General features: G+C 36.4%; 1 long non-coding RNA gene across 2 annotated transcripts in view; it reads left to right on the plus strand.

Annotated features, from left to right (window-relative positions):
* Positions 1–1,628, plus strand: part of LOC308640455 — a 31,531-nt gene extending 29,903 nt beyond the window's left edge. For both annotated transcript variants that reach the window (XR_014020280.1, XR_014020281.1), the window contains exon 4: positions 1,431–1,628. This is a non-coding gene — a long non-coding RNA (uncharacterized lncRNA). The remainder of the gene's footprint in view (positions 1–1,430) is intronic.
* Positions 1,629–16,170: the final 14,542 nt, after the last annotated feature.

Consider the following 16,170-nt stretch of genomic DNA (forward strand, 5'->3'; position numbering starts at 1 on the left):
TTTCGCCGGACGCGGCAGGTGCTGCCTTTACGATGGGGTAGAATTCTGTCACAGTTGCTGTTGTCACCATGAGTAGGACAGGCTTTCTAGGTTCAGAGATTAATAGCTCTTCCTAGTGAAAGACCATCAGGAACTAGGAAGAATTAGAGATTTTTCCCTTAAATAATCAGATTAACTAGAAGAATTAAGAGTGAGATAAATACCGGAATCTATCTGAAATATTTTGTGTTTGTAAAACTGCACAAAGGTAAATTTTGCTAACAGAATTCACACATGATTTTTCTTTATGTTGATGCTGATACTTTATCTCCTATAGGTAGAATATTTATCTTTAGTCTGTATAATTTAATTTCATTTTCCTCAACTGAATAAGTCTATTCTGGAACACTTCAAAAAAGAATATTCATTGTTTTCTTTTTCTTTCCGTGGTAGAAAGAGATTCTCCTCTGAGCACTATCCATCAAGAGGAGACCTTATGTTACTCTAATTTCTTGTTATAGTGAGGTTCTAGGCACACTACTACTTCTGAAAACTTTTTCTGTCTTTTCTATATAACCAATATTTTATATCTCTTTTATGTTACTTAAATGATAGTCTTTTAATTGGCACTTATTACCTCTTTATAATGTTTAGTGCATTGATAAGTTAAATTTACATATGTAAAGTGTTACACTATGACATATGTAAAATGCTCCAATTGTAAATCCCTCCAGATCCAAGAAAAATATCATGTGCACACACACAATATTATGTAGGGGGACTTTCTGTCACTTAATAAAATGTCCCACATAGCAGGCATTTCATACATGTTGAGTCCAAACAAAATTTAAACATAAGGGTGAATTGTTCCAATTTTCACATTATATTGTTATTAACTGACAGGTAGAGACATATGGCATAGAGGAAAATAATTTTCCTAATATCTCTTTCTTGCCTCACTGGCTCCAACTTCTGCCATTCTCCCTTTCACTACAGAAATTTAGCACTCAAGGGGGGGAAAGGGCACGCGTAATCTGAGTTTAGACATTGTCAGCAGAGAAGAAGAGTCGTGAATTCTGGAAATTATTAAACCTTCCCCTGATGGCTAAACTTCAGACATCAGAAAAATCTACACATAGTCAAGGTTAAACCTTAAAAGAAAAAGTAGAGGTTAAGCATAAAAAAGGATCATCTACTGTAACAATTCCTGATATCTGGGCCACAGAGCCCAAGGGAGCCCTGAAGTTATTGCCAGAAGCCCTTGATTCCTTTCCACTTTAAAAATGTACATTTATATCAGAAAAACTTGAGGGTCATTGATTCAGTGTATATTATACAACTGCAGCTGTATACTCAGGCTATTTCACAATAATAAGAAATGAAAAATGATGTTTCAAGGTGAAAAATAAAACTGATAGAAATTAAAATTATTTTCCTTCCTTAACATGCAGAAAATCTTTTGCTTCAAACGAAATGGCCATGCCTGGCACTGGAACATCATCTTCATGGGCTGCACTATAGCTGACATTTGTCCAAACTGCAAATGCAACGGGTTTTGTCTAAGGAAGAAAAGGAAAAAAAAATTAAGGAAAGAAACAATCGCTCCCTTCCAATCTCCCCCATCAAATAAAAGACACAATGAAAAACTGTTGCAATCATTTTCTTCCCCTTTTGTTCTTTATCACATTACAACTTGTTTGTATCCCCAATGCATGAAATAGTTCTCAGCTATATACCACCAATTTTTGAACTAGAAAAAGGCCATTGTTCTCTTTGAAAGCACTACAAGTAATAAAGGTGAAGATGATCTGAAATGAGTGTTTACAGAATAACAGCTTATAGTAATTGGACATCAGGAATCACAAACAGGAATACAAATGCCCAGTTCATTAGTTTGGGAACTGGAAAAGACAGAGTTTGCCTCCCTACCCCTACTTTAAAACATCTAATATAATTAGTAAAGACATGATTTCTAAAGACATAATATTTTGACAAAGGATCAGAGAATATATGTAACAACTTTAACACTATTATTCATGGCTACAGGGAAGTTTGAAAGTGGTGACCTTTCATTCTCTTTTCCCCCTTGAGTTCACTCAGCCACTAAAGATAACATTAATTAAGTCATCCTTCATTATTTGATGTCTTGAGAATTCTCAGATAAGCAAGTACTGCTGATAGAGGGCAAATGCTTATCCTCAAGATGAACAAAGTAAGCAAGCTCAGAAAGGATGAAAAAGGGGTATTGTTCTAACTGGTATCTGTATTTCACATTGTGGACAAGTGGATGTTTTCTGAACAGTTTTGCCCTACTCAACCAGTGCCCATCTGGACCTGCCAGGAAGGACAAGGGAGAGTAAAGTAGAGATCTGTCTTATTTCTGAAAAATCCACAGTTAATCTGTGCTGTTACTGTCTGGGTTGGGGACTAAGCTAAGAGTCCTACTCAGGTCCACTCACAGTTTGCATAGTAGGAAAAGAGGCCCACACTCTGGATATAGGCACAGTAGACACAAAGTGAACTGAAATATCTGACAAGCCAATTTTTGGTATCCATTACGAATTTTAATGATACAAGGGCTACTGCTCCTTAAGTCGAAATTTAAAATACATGCTTATATATGTGTATATATTTTTTTAATTTGTAAAAATAAGTATCACCCATAGTTCTACCACTGAAAATCTTTTTAAATTTTTTTTTAGTTGTAAATGGATCTTTTATTTATTTATTTATTTATTTATTTATTTATGGTGCTAAGGATCGAAGCCAGGGCCTCACACATGTCAGGCAAGTACTCTACCACTGAGCCACAACTCCAGCCCCCTGAAAATCCTTGATAGCATTATGCTACTTCCATTTTTTTCTTGGAATTTTCCTAAATATGTAAATTTTATTCCAAGAACAATAATCATAATATATTTCATTTTTATCTAGTTTTTAATTTGACATTTTTCATGTGACATATTTTGCTATATACCAAAATAAATATATAAGTAAATGTTTCCCCACATTTATTCCTCCTCTTCTAAGGCCCAGCACAAATCACTTCCTTGTACCATCACTATCTTTAGACTGAGATAATTAGCACCTCATAGAAATTAGTGGATTTAACTGATTTTTGTGGCATAAACATTTTGAGGTCAGTAGCCATTTATATTCTCATCTTTCTCTCCCCACTCACACCCCCTATCCCTAAAAAGGAAAGCAATGTCCCCAGAGCAAGAACAGAAGTCAAGAAACCTTGGCCCAACAGAGGCTTCCTGGGGACACAGAACAGAGGGGATTATGGCAATAGATTGACAACTATGGGTCACTAATGAGGTGTTCTAGATCTTGAGGGAAGCAAAGCTCCTGCAGACCCCAAGACCAAAAGTAACGATGAGCTCTGAAATCTGTGATAAAACTGTCCTTCCCCCCACCCTCTATTCCAAGGTCTTCCAGGTTTTCTGGATGGCTAGAGGAAGAGGAAAGAAAGAAGAAAGGAATGAGGCAGAGGTATAAAAAGAAACACTCTTGAGGAGGGAATGAGACAGCCCTCCAGCCCCATTACAATAACTAATGGCTTGTTAACTATTATGAGTATGTGCCTTTTGCTAATCTCTCACTTGCTTACTCTAAAACCATCTAATCAGCCTCAAAAGTCAGGTGCATCAGTAAAGCCAGGAAATCCTCATTGTGACTCTCATGACAAAGAACAATGGTGGAGGAGTCACCAAAATAGCAAATTCCCAGGACTCTTAACCTGTTGCTCACGTGATTTGTTTCCTTCCCCCACCCTACATATGTGTTGTCCTCACAGCTGCAGCCATGCATTCTTATCCCAAGGCAAAGAAGATTCTACTGAGAGAGATGTAACATTTGGCTGATTGCGCTCCTCCAAGGTTAATGTGTGTGCACAGTGCCCACAAAGAAAACACCTTGGAAGATGTGCTCAAAGTCAATTAAAATTCCTAGATTCTAGTATATCCCTGTGTTCCTTACATGGGAATAAAAACTAGCTACCTTCTTTGTTTGTAGGTCAGTTTGATACTCTCAGTCAATGCTGTATCTCCTGCTCAAGAAAGATGAAAGAGGGCTGGGGTTGTAGCTCAGCAGTAGAGTGCTCACCTAGCATGTGTGAGGCCCTGGGTTCGATCCTCAGCACTACATAATAATAAATAAATAAAGGTATGATGTCCAACTACAACTAAAAAGAGTAAATATTTTTTTAAAAAAAAGAAAGATGAAAGAACTACCAGTAAAGAGTCTTGTTCCTCAAAAAGCTAAACACCAAAAAAAGAAAGAAAGAAAGCCCAATCAATAAATGGGCCAAGGAACTGGAAAGACACTTCTTAGAAGAGGATATACAATCAATCAACAAATATATTAAAAAAAATGTTCAACATCTCTAACAATTAGAGAAATGCCAATCAAAACTATCCTAAGATTTCATCTCCAGTCAGAATGGCAGCTATTAAGAATACAACAATAACTGTTGGTGAGGATGTGGGAGAAAAGGCACACTCATACATTGCTGGTGGGACTGCAAACTGGTGTAGCCAATATGGAAAGCAGTATGGAGATTCCTTGGAAAGCTGGGAATGCAACCACCTTTTGACCCAGCTATTCCACTCCTTGGTTTATACCCAAAGAACTTAAAAACAGCATCACTTCAGGGACACAGCCACATAAATGTTTATAGCAGCAGAGTTCATAATAGCTAAACTGTGGAACCAACCTAGATGCCCTTTAGTAAATGAATGGATTAAGAAAATGTGGTATATTTACACAATGGAATATTACAGCAATAATAAAGAATAAAATCATGGCACTTGCAGGTAAATGGATGCAGTTGGAGAATATAATGCTAAGTGAAGTTAGCCAATCCCCAAAATAAATGCTGAATGTTTTCTCTGATATAAGGAGGCTGATTCATAATGGGGTTGGGAGGGGAAGCATGGGAGGATTAGATGAACTCTCGATAGGGCAGAGGGGTGGGAGGGGGAGGGAAGAGGCCATGGGGGTAAAATCAATGGTGGAATGAGATGGACATTATTACCTTAATTACATATATGAAGACACAAATGGTGTGAATATACTTTATATACAACCAGAGATAATAAAAATGTGCTCTATATGTGTAATATGAATTGTAATGAATTCTGCTGTCATATATAACAAATTAGAATACATTTTTAAAAATGTAAAAAATATTTTTTAAAAAAAGAGTCTTGTTCCCGTTGAAGTTGTACTTTTATCTGCTTCTTCTGATGCAGAGCACAAGAACCCACTGATCCTGTAACAAATGTGGTCCATAATACCATTTTCACTTAACTCTTTTAGTAACATAAGGACTTTATTCTCACATCAGTATAACTTGAGTCTACATTTGCTGTCTCTTTCTACTTAGATTCCTTATAACTTGTTTTGTGGCTATAGAGGAAAAGGCACCTGAGGTCAAGGTGGATTATTGTACTAGTTTTTGCTTCTCCTGCCTCATGCCATGATAAAATACAACTGATTTCTTTCCCTGCTTTGGGTACCTTCTCTTTGTCAGGTGGGCATGCGCTACATAGCAAGTCATATGCAATAGTCATTCATTCTCTCCTGTAACAGCATTGGATATACTGGCTCAATACACTGCAATATCAGGATTCCTTAGAGTCCATCTGGGTGGCTCAACTGTAGAAACTCATATAGTTCTACTTGATATATGACTTTTAGGGTGGGCTTCTTCTGATAAATGATTATACTTAGTCATAAACAGAGCAATTTAGTCACCTTAATGCTGAGGGCCATTGCCAAGTAGGAATGACGCATCGGAATTTCCTTGCCAGCGTACCCCATGTTAAATGGACTTGCCTTGGAATTTCACTGTTGACATTGCATGTAAGGTGACCTTGCTCAAGGACCAGGGTGGATCCAGGATTAGGGTGTATCCTGCAGGTTTGAGGAAGTATCCCGCTCCTTGGGTTTAAGGCATTCCTGGTTTAAGACTATGGGTTTTAGGGAAGTTCGATGTTGAGGATTATTGCTGCTGGAAATAGGGCGTTCCTGCTACCTGAGCTCCCTTGGAGTTCTCGTGAGATTAAGAAAGTATTGGGAAAGAAAAGCCTCGTGGAGTAGGTGATTGGGGCGGCAGCAGAATGGGATTGCCCCACAATGTGTGTAGAGGCCGGTGTGAGTTCGGGAATAAAGATTGCTGTTTGAATCTACAAAGCTGTGAGTGGCTCGTGATCTTGTGCCCAGCCAAGACTGCGGCACCTTAAAAATGCTGCTGAAGACCTAGAATGCCTGGCTTCACCACTTTCCTTCCCACCTGGACTCCAATTCTTTTTTATTTTTTTAAAAGAGAGAGTGAGAGAGGAGAGAGAGAGAGAGAGAGAGAGAGAGAGAGAGAGAGAGAGAGAGAGAGAGAGAATTTTTTTTAATATTTATTTTTTTTAGTTCTCGGCGGACACAACATCTTTGTTGGTATGTGGTGCTGAGGATCGAACCCGGGCCGCACAGATGCCAGGCCAGCGTGCTACCACTTGAGCCACATCCCCAGCCCCTGGACTCCAATTCTAATAACATTTGGTCTGAAGACCTGAAAGGATGATCCAGAAAAAACATGTATTCAGAAACATCTATCCGACTTTCCAAGTTCTAGATGCTTCTGCTGACTCAGGCATTGTAACCCCTACCTTCAGGCCTTAATCATACTGCCATATGCTCCATTTTTTCTACACAGATGCCAGACCAGTCATTAACAGATGTGTATGTGAGAGGGCTGTCTGGCATGTCCATGAGGGTATCTGTGGACAGCTGTGTGCATACAGGACTTGTTTCTTCTTACATCCAAAGGAAGCTCTGTTAGCTCTTCAGAGGCCTGGCCTGTGGAAGCCTGTCAAAGATGTATTATAACAGGAGCAGTTTTATTTGCTCACAACCTTCTAGAATCACTAAGACTTTGTCTGTTTAAAAAGCTATCATTATAAAGAGAAAACAATTAACTTTAAAAATATCTCTGATCATGAAGTAGAATAAACAGATTAGCACAAATTCATGGTTCCATTTCTAGCTTTCTTTCTAAACAATAACTCAACAAGTAGTGAAACTAATAATTTGAACAAATACAACATAATGTTTACTTTAAGTTTACTAAAAAAATGTGCAAGTAGCAGAATATCTACCATTAAAAAAATCAAAGTGAAGCCAGGTGTGATGGTGCACATCTGTAATACAAGTGACTCGGAGATTTAGGCAGGAGGATTACAAATTCTAGACCAGCCTCAGCAACTTGAGAAGACCCTCAGTAATTTAGCAACACCCTGTCTCGAAATAAAAAATAACAAAGACAGAGGATGTAGTTCAGTGGTAAAGAACCCCTGGGATCAAGTACAGTATTAAAAAAAAAAAAAACCTAAGTGAAATTCACTTAAAAATTAATTTCTGATCATGATGAATGAATAAATAAACAAATGATTAATAGTTAGGCCAGGCCCAGTGGCTCAGGAGGCTGAGGCTGAAGAACTGTGAGTTCAAAGCCAGTCTCAATATCTTAGCAATGCGCTAAGCAACTTAGTGAGATTCTGTCTTTAAATAATATTAAACTGGCTAGGGATATGGTTCAGTGGTTAAGTGACCCTGGTTTCAATCCCCCGTATTTAAAAAAAAAAAAAGTTAGTGTCCCATGTATTGACTCCTTAATTTCTTATTACAAAGATTTACTATGTGAAATAGCAAAGCATGCATTCTCATTTTCTTTATTAAACAATATAAAAGAAACAATATAAAATGATATATATTGGATTTGTCTTAAATATTAACTACTCCCAACTTGCAATCTTTTTAAGATAAACTTTAAAAATATTACCCAAATATCTATTAGACAATAGAAAAGAGGTTTTAAAAAAATCTTAAGATTTTAACACTTATTTTCTTATGGTATATCATAACATTATAAAACTTAGTCTATGCTTCTAAAATTTTACTCTATTGTATTTTTCCCTAAAACAGTCATATCCTTTTGAATTGCTAATTGCAGCATAACCTAAATCCATCACAGAACTGAGACAGAGTCTTTCTAAATTGCCAAGTCTGGCCTAGAAATTGCAATCCTCTTGCTATAGCCTTCCAAATTGCTGGAACTACAGGCTTGCCTCATGGTATTTGACCAGGATTTTTGATTATCACAAGTTGCAAAATGGTACTGAAAAGTTGTAGAGAAGGACTCTGTCTCAAAATAAAATAAAAAAAAGGTTAAAGATGTAGCTAAGAGTTGAATGCTCCTGGGTTCAATCCACAATACAGGGAAAAAAAATCCTTGTAATATCAGAAATATTTCAATTTTATTTTATCCCAGGTAGATAGGCAAAAGTTTCTACAATGTGTTGTGAAAAATCTTACCTGGAGTTCTGCCAATCATTGAACTTTCAAAAATCTTTGCTTTATTGATTACAAATGATCAAAGGCAATTTTAGAATTCTTCTGATGGCAAAACATCAAATCATAGGGATAAAAAGAATGTAACAATTACTTTTGTAACCTGATAACTAAACACTGAGTCAGACTGAATAAGCAGATAATCACAAAAATCATAAGATAAAAATTATACATGCTGCTAACTGATTTGAGAAATCCAAATGTCTTCTCCAGAATTCCTTTAACTAATATTTACTGTACATGCTATAACTGTCTCAAGTCACTGCCCTCACGCAACCTGTAGAAGAGATACTGTAATTGATATAATTTCCAATAACAAAGAAAGTGAACTAAAGTGATGTGAATAGAGAGTAACCATGGAGAAGGGTGGACAGGCAACTTGAAATGGAGTGGTAGGGAAAACCTTCTTTGCATTCTCCTGTGAATCCATCCATCAGTTCATTCATTCACACTCATTACTCATATATCAGACACTGTTTGGGCCAAGTTTGAAATATATCAGTGAATGATTGATAGCAATAGATTCCCTACCCTCTGGAGCTTACATTCTACAGGGGAGAGGTGGATAAGCAAATGCAGTATATAACATGTTAGAAGGCAATAAGTGTTGTTGAAAAAAGGATGAATAGAAACACAGTATGGAAATTCAGGATGCAAGGTGAGAAAGGAAGTGTAATTTTAAATGAGGAGTCCAGGCAATCTACATCAAGGATATTTGAAGAAAAGCGCAAAGGTAAGGGAATGCATGTATCTGAACTCGAGGCAGAGGGGACAGCCACTGCGGAATGGCTACAGTTGGAGCAGGACAGCTGAGTTTGCTTCTGAATGGCTGAAGTGGAGAGAGCCAGGGAAAGGAATAAAAGATGACAGTAAGAGCTCTCGGGTCATAGACAAGATGTTTGGCATTTTTTTCCAAGTGAGGTGAGAAGTAGCTAGAGGCTTTCAAGCAGAGAAGTGATTTGGGCTGATATGTTGACAGGACTAAGAGGACTATGAAGTTGAAAAGGAACATGACAGGCAGGAATGGAAACAGATTGCAGGCAGAGGCTACCACAGTAATCCAAGTGTAGAAATGATGGTCACTCAAGGCAGAGGCAACGGAGTAGTGAAAAAATGGTGGGGCTATAGATACAGTTTCAAGATAGAATCAACAGGATTTCTCAGACTTTATGTGGGTGTGAGAGTCAAAGATGTTGTCGCATGTTTTGGGTCTGAGCAATCTGAAGGATTACCCATCAAGGGATGTGGAAGATTTTAGATGATGATGAGGCAAACATCAGAAGCTTTGTTTTAAATAAGTAAGAGATTGTGTGCAACATTTATGTAGAGTGTGGCAGAGTCTTCAAAGTGAAAGTTTGGGAGGAAAATCTGGGCTACAGACAGAAGGTTCTAAGTCTTAGGCATGAGTCTTAGGCACAGACTCATAGCCACGAGTCTGCTTGAGATCACCAAGGAAACAAGCACACATAGGAGCCCTCCAGCCTGCAAGAGAGGCTCAGAAGGCTCAGCTGTAAGGAGAATGACTTCTTAGATTAGGAAAGACAGTGTTCCAAATAGCAGAAAGCAATCAGCTGTGTCAAATACTACACAGTATTTGTCAAATAGGTCAAAAAGATGAAGGCCTAGAACTGCCACGTTGACTTGACAAGCCAGAAGTGACTGTTGATTCAGACAAAAGCCAAGTCAGCAGCTAGCAGGGCATGAAAGTCCTACTGGAGTGAAGAAAGGAGGAGAAGAATTGAACTTGGTGGGTATAGGCGATTCTTCCAAGGAGGAGAAAGATATGGAGTAGTAAATGGCAGGGAAAATGTTGTAACGTTTTTTTTTTCTTTTACAGTAGGAGAAAAAAACAGCTTATTTCTATGCTGATGAGGATGATCCAGTATTATACAGGATAAGAGAGGACATGATACGGGAAAGAGAGGACAGAATTGTAAAAGCAGTGCCCCTGCTGAGACAGGAGGAAGCAGTAGGATCCAACACACAGGTCAAGGACCAGGTCTTAGAGGGAGACAGAGCATACACATACATGCACAGATGGTCATCACTGAGTGATTGGTAGGCCATCATCTTCTAATTGTTTTTAGTGTCTCTGCAAAATAGGAAGGTGGAATTAAAGTCAGGGAAGAAGGTATTAGGCATTGGAGGAGACAGGAGGTGATACAATACAGACTTGTAAGAATGTGGAAGATTAAATGGACTAGTGAATTACTACGGTTGCTAGCCTGGCAGCATCAGAGGCCCCGGGAAGAGGCAAGGTCATGGATTTATAGTACGATAGTCATGTCATGCTAGAATGCAATGAACATCATCACACAGGTAATAGGCATAATCTCTCACTAAGATAACATGGCTGGAAAATCACCTTTTCCTATTTCACTTTGAATTTTCTACAAATATATTCTTTCTGCGTTTGAGGGCATTTTTATCCATTTCCCTCGATTTTTTTCTGAAGTAGGTTATTAACCCCTTTCAAGCAAGTGATTTATACTCCTTTTTGCTTTTTATCCCAGCCTCCAAGTATTTCCTATAGTGCTAGATGTGCATTAGTAACTGCTATAGGAATCAATTAAGAAATTGATTCCTTTCTGTTAGAAGAACTGAATGTTAGGCACCAATTCAGTAACTACTCTGTGCAAAGCTCTGGGACAAATGGCAAAATCACCATAAAAATCAGGTTGGTTTGCTCAGGATTTTGTCTCAGAATTAACATTCACATATGTAAATGCAAATGTACATATATTTATTAAATTTAAAGTAGCTACATTCATTAGAACTTTAAAAAGAACTAAATATCTAAATGTTTGAAATCTGATCACTCTAAAAGCATGAAACTTAGAAGTCAATGTTGTATATGAAGCAAAAAATATAAATATTTTATAAAATTATAAATAAAAAAATATCCTACATCTTTTTAAATAGATGATTTAAAAGGAGATAAAAGTCTTGCCAAGTTTTTTCAACGTAATGACTAATAATTCTTCAAAACTGTAGTAACTCTAAAAAAATACATTTGAAAGCAAAAATAAAGGCGATATTGATGAATGCAGAAATCAAGATAGTGCTTACAGTCACAAAAACAATATACATGATGAATCGAACTTGAATAATGACAGACATAAAGAAATGTAGCCCAACTCTTTCCTTCTGCCTATCAGAATTAATCAATCATTTTTGGGTCTGAGCTCCTCAGCTGAGGTATACAAAGGCTCAACTGGTAGTGGCTTTAGACTGCTTATGGTAAAACCACACCAAACCCTGTTTAAAAAAAATTATTGATTTACCTTAAACAAATTAATATGATGCTTCATATTTCTAGGGAAAAACAGATCTTTTATTTGTATTTTTTATATCAAAGTTGTTAATAACCAAAGATTATTTCTTTATCTTAAATTCTTATGTGCTTTTTTGGAAAAAATTAGGCAAATGTCATGTCAATAAAAATCTCCTCCTCCTTTCAACACACATCAACTTAGCATCTATTAACATCCAACACTGAAATGACAGGACAGTGCAGGACTTCCTTTCTTATGATCCTTGAGACCCTATTGGGGGAGTTCATGCCTGTATCACTTTAAGACAAAACACTTAAGCTAAAGCTTAGATTCCCATATGTGGTTGAGTTCTCTAGTATTGGTTGGCTGAACCATTTCTGTAGTTGCTGCCTCCAATTCTTAAAAAAAAAAAAAAAAAAAAAAAAAACCTTTTCGTTAATATTCTTTCTCTTTGCTTTTCTAGTACACTTTGTCAACTTAGCTGTCCTGTTTCTTAGGTGGTTTTCCCTACTATTGTTTTTATGTTTTGCAAAGTACATAAAAACTCAAAAAAGCAAAAAGAGGAGGCTGTTTCTTAGGCTCAGGTGGCACCATTCTTTGAAGTCCCTTGGCCTGGCACTCATTCAGACCCTCAAGCACTGAGTAGTTTTCCTTTGCCATCTTGGTTTCTCTCCATTTATATTCTGTCACAAAGATGGAAGAATTAAGAGAAACCAATAATGGTATCCCTTTTAAACTACTGCTTAACATTTAAACTGCTATAAAATGTCTATTCTGTCCTTATTTAGAAAATTACACACTGCAAAGAATTTTCAAAGAAGCATTCTTAAACAAATGCAAGGAAAGCCTTTACAAAGTACATGCTGACAAACACAGGCAGACACATTATATTTTGTGTTAATTCAGTAATCTTCACTTGCTCCTCTGCTCCAACAGCTGCGGACGTAGTCAAGTTCACAGACTTCCAGTGATTCAAAGACATGCAGGTTTGGGTACATTTGTTTTATTGTTTATTTTGCATTAAGTGTCTTGTTTTTCTTAAACCAAAAATACTAAGCACAGTATCTCCATGACCAAAACCTTTTTTTTTTTTGCAGGAAATAAAATTAGTCTCTTATTTTTCCAGATGAATTTCATGATTACCTTTTTTATTTCTATGAGGAATGTCATTAGAATTTTGAGTGGAATTGCATTAAATCTGTATAGTGCTTTTGGAAGTATGGTCATTTTGATAATATTAATTCTAAGAGCAAGGTAGATCTTTCCATCTTTTAAGGTCTTCTTTGATTTCTTTCTTTAGGGTTCTGTAATTTTCATTCTATAGATCTTTCACCTCTTTTGTTAGGTTGAAAATAAAGTAGTTTTTCTCATTTCCCTTTCTGAGGATTTGCCACTGATACACAGAAATACCTTTGATTTATAGGTGTTGATTTTATATCCTGCTACTTTACTGAATTCATTTACTAGTTCTATAAGTTTTCTGGTGGAAATTTTAAGGTTTTCTAGGTATAGAATCATATTATCAGCAAATAGTGCCAATTTGAGTTCTTCTTTTCCTATGTGTATACCTTTTTCTTTTGTCTAATTGCTCTGTCTAGTATTACAAGAAGTATGTTAAATAGAAGTGGTGAAAGAGGCCATCCCTGTCTTGTTCCAGGAAGAGTGAAGCAGGTGGTATCACTATATCAGACCTTAAACTATACTACAGAGCAATAGTAACATTAACAGCATGGTATTGGCACCAAAACAGACTGGTAGACCAACGGTACAGAATAGAGGACACAGAGACTAACCCACAAAACTACAATTATCTTATATTAGACAAATATGCCAAGAACATGCATTGGAGAAAAGATAGCTTCTTCAACAAATGGTGCTGGGAAAACTGGAAATCCATATGCAACAAAATGAAATTAAACCCCTATCTCTCACCATGCACAAAACTCAACTCAAAATGGAACAAGGACTTAGGAATAAAACCAGAGACCCTGCGTCTAATAGAAGAAAAAGTAGGCCTTAATCTCCATTAGTGGGATTAGGCCCCAACTTCCTTAATAAGACTCCTGTGGCACAAGAATTAAAATCAAGAATCAATAAATGGGATGGACTCAAACTAAAAAGTTTCTTCTCAGCAAAAGAAACAATCTGTAAGGTGAATAGAGAGCCTACATCTTTGGAGCAAATCTTTACCCCTCCCACCGTGGATAGAGCACTAATCTCTAGGGTATATAAAAAACTCAAAAAGCTAAACACCAAAAAAAAATAACCCAATCAATAAATAGGCCAAGGACCTGAATAGATGCTTCTCAGATGATGATATACAATCAGTCAACAAATATATGAAAAAATGTTCATCATCACTAGCAATTAGAAAAATGCAAATAAAAACCACTCTAAGATTTCATCTCACTCCAGTCAGAATGGCAGCTGTTATGCATACAAATAACAATAAGTGTTGGTGAGGATGTGGAGAAAAAGGTACACTCATACACTGCTGGTGGGACTGCAAATTGGTGTAGCCAATATGGAAAGCAGTATGGAGATTTCTTGGAAAATTAGAAAGGGAACCACCCTTTGACCCAGCTATCCCTCTCCTTCGTCTATACCCAAAGGACTTAAAAATAGCATCCTAGAGGGACACAACCACATCAATGTTTATAGCAGCACAATTCATAATAGCTAAACTGTGGAACCAACCTAGATGTCGTTCAATAGATGAATGGATAAAAAAAAATGTGGCATATATACACAATGGAATATTACTTGGCAATAAAACAGAATAAAATTATGGCATTTGCAGGTAAATGGATGGAGTTAGAGAAGATAATGCTAAGTGAAGTTAGCCAATCCCAAAAAAAACAAATGCTGAATGTTTTCTTTGATATTAGGAGGCTAATTCACAGTGGGATAGGGATTGGGAGCATGGGAGGAATAGATGAACTCTAGATAGGGCAGAGGAGTGGGAGGGGAAGGGAGGAGGCATGGGGTTATTAATAGTGGTGGAATGTAATGATCATTATTATCCAAAGTACAGGTATGAAGACAAAAATTGGTGTGAATATTTTATATACAACCAGAGATATGAAAAATTGTGCTCTATATGTGTAATAAGAATTGTTATGCATTCTGCTGTCATATATAAATAAGAAATAAATAAAAAAATAAAAGTAGTGCAGACAGTTGTGGGTGGCAAGTTCAGAACATGAGACCCTGTCTCGTTGCTCACTTTAGAAATTCTTTAAAATTTCTGCAATTACCCTTATTTCAGTATCCTGAGACACATTGCAGCAAGGCTTGGTGACTGATTGACATTCTCCTTGAGAGGGCAGAACAAGGTCTATAGGATCAGACACCAGAGAAAATCAGGTGAATAGAGGAAGAGTTGTCTAATAAGGATACATGTTCAACAATGACTAAGTCATATTTTTAGATGCTAACTTATCATTTAAACACCTACAAATGAATTCTGGTGGCAACTTGTAATGATTTTAAAAGGTTAAAGACGTTGCAAATATCCCCCAAATCATCTGTGATCAAATTAGGGGATATTTCCAAATTCCTTATAGATTTCTGTGAATTAAGGTTTCAAACAAAGCAATTAGTTACTGTAGACAAATCTGAGGAGTATCAATTCCAACTTTGAACAAATCTGTAGCACTTACAATGGTATGAGTTAGCTTGGTACACACCTTTTTCCTGATATTATTAAAAAGTGGTAATTAATAATTATATTAGAGTACTTGCTTCATATAGAATCACTGCACTTAAACATATTTAGTTCCCATAAAATACCTAAATTGTATGGCGTTACTTCTAATTACTACAAAGAAAGATTGGGTCACCCATGATCATGTGTCTAGTGAATAAGAATCCAGAATTCAAACCTAAGGGTTCTTTTTTGTTGTTTTGTTTTTAACTATAAGAGCACATGCTCTCTCAGAGCCACTATACTGTCATTAAGAGAGATCACAGCTTCTTTGGTAATACTTTACTTTCATTTATTTTTACATATTTTCCAATTTTTACAAAATTCCTACTATATGTCATAAAAACTAATGAAAATACTGTGAAGTTTACAATTCATAAGCTCTTATAAAATTTTACCAATTTATATTTATGGTAACTCTTCAAAAAATTTTAATTTACTGTTCCTTGGTTACAGCTTTTACATTATAACCTTTTATATTTTCCAGTTGAAATTCTTATAGAAAATATACCCAACTGAATTTTCCCTTAAAAAGTTAATAAAAGTAGAAAATTTAGGAAATGCAGGAAATCAGAGAAAGAAAATAACATCTGTGCTCTCATTATCTAGCTAAGATTTCAGAAATTATATACCTGGTTTTAAAATAACAAATACAGGATCATAAAATAGACTTTTGTAACAATTATCTCATTTAAAAAGTCACTGCCTCCCTGCCCCTCGATTTTTCTTTTTTTGGTACCAGAGATTTAACCCAGAGGCGCTTAACCACTGAGCCATATCCCTGGCCTCATTTTATTTTGAGAC

Source organism: Spermophilus citellus, assembly GCF_964194105.1.
Source record: "Spermophilus citellus genome assembly, contig: SCAFFOLD_58, whole genome shotgun sequence".
NCBI lineage: Eukaryota > Metazoa > Chordata > Mammalia > Rodentia > Sciuridae > Spermophilus > Spermophilus citellus.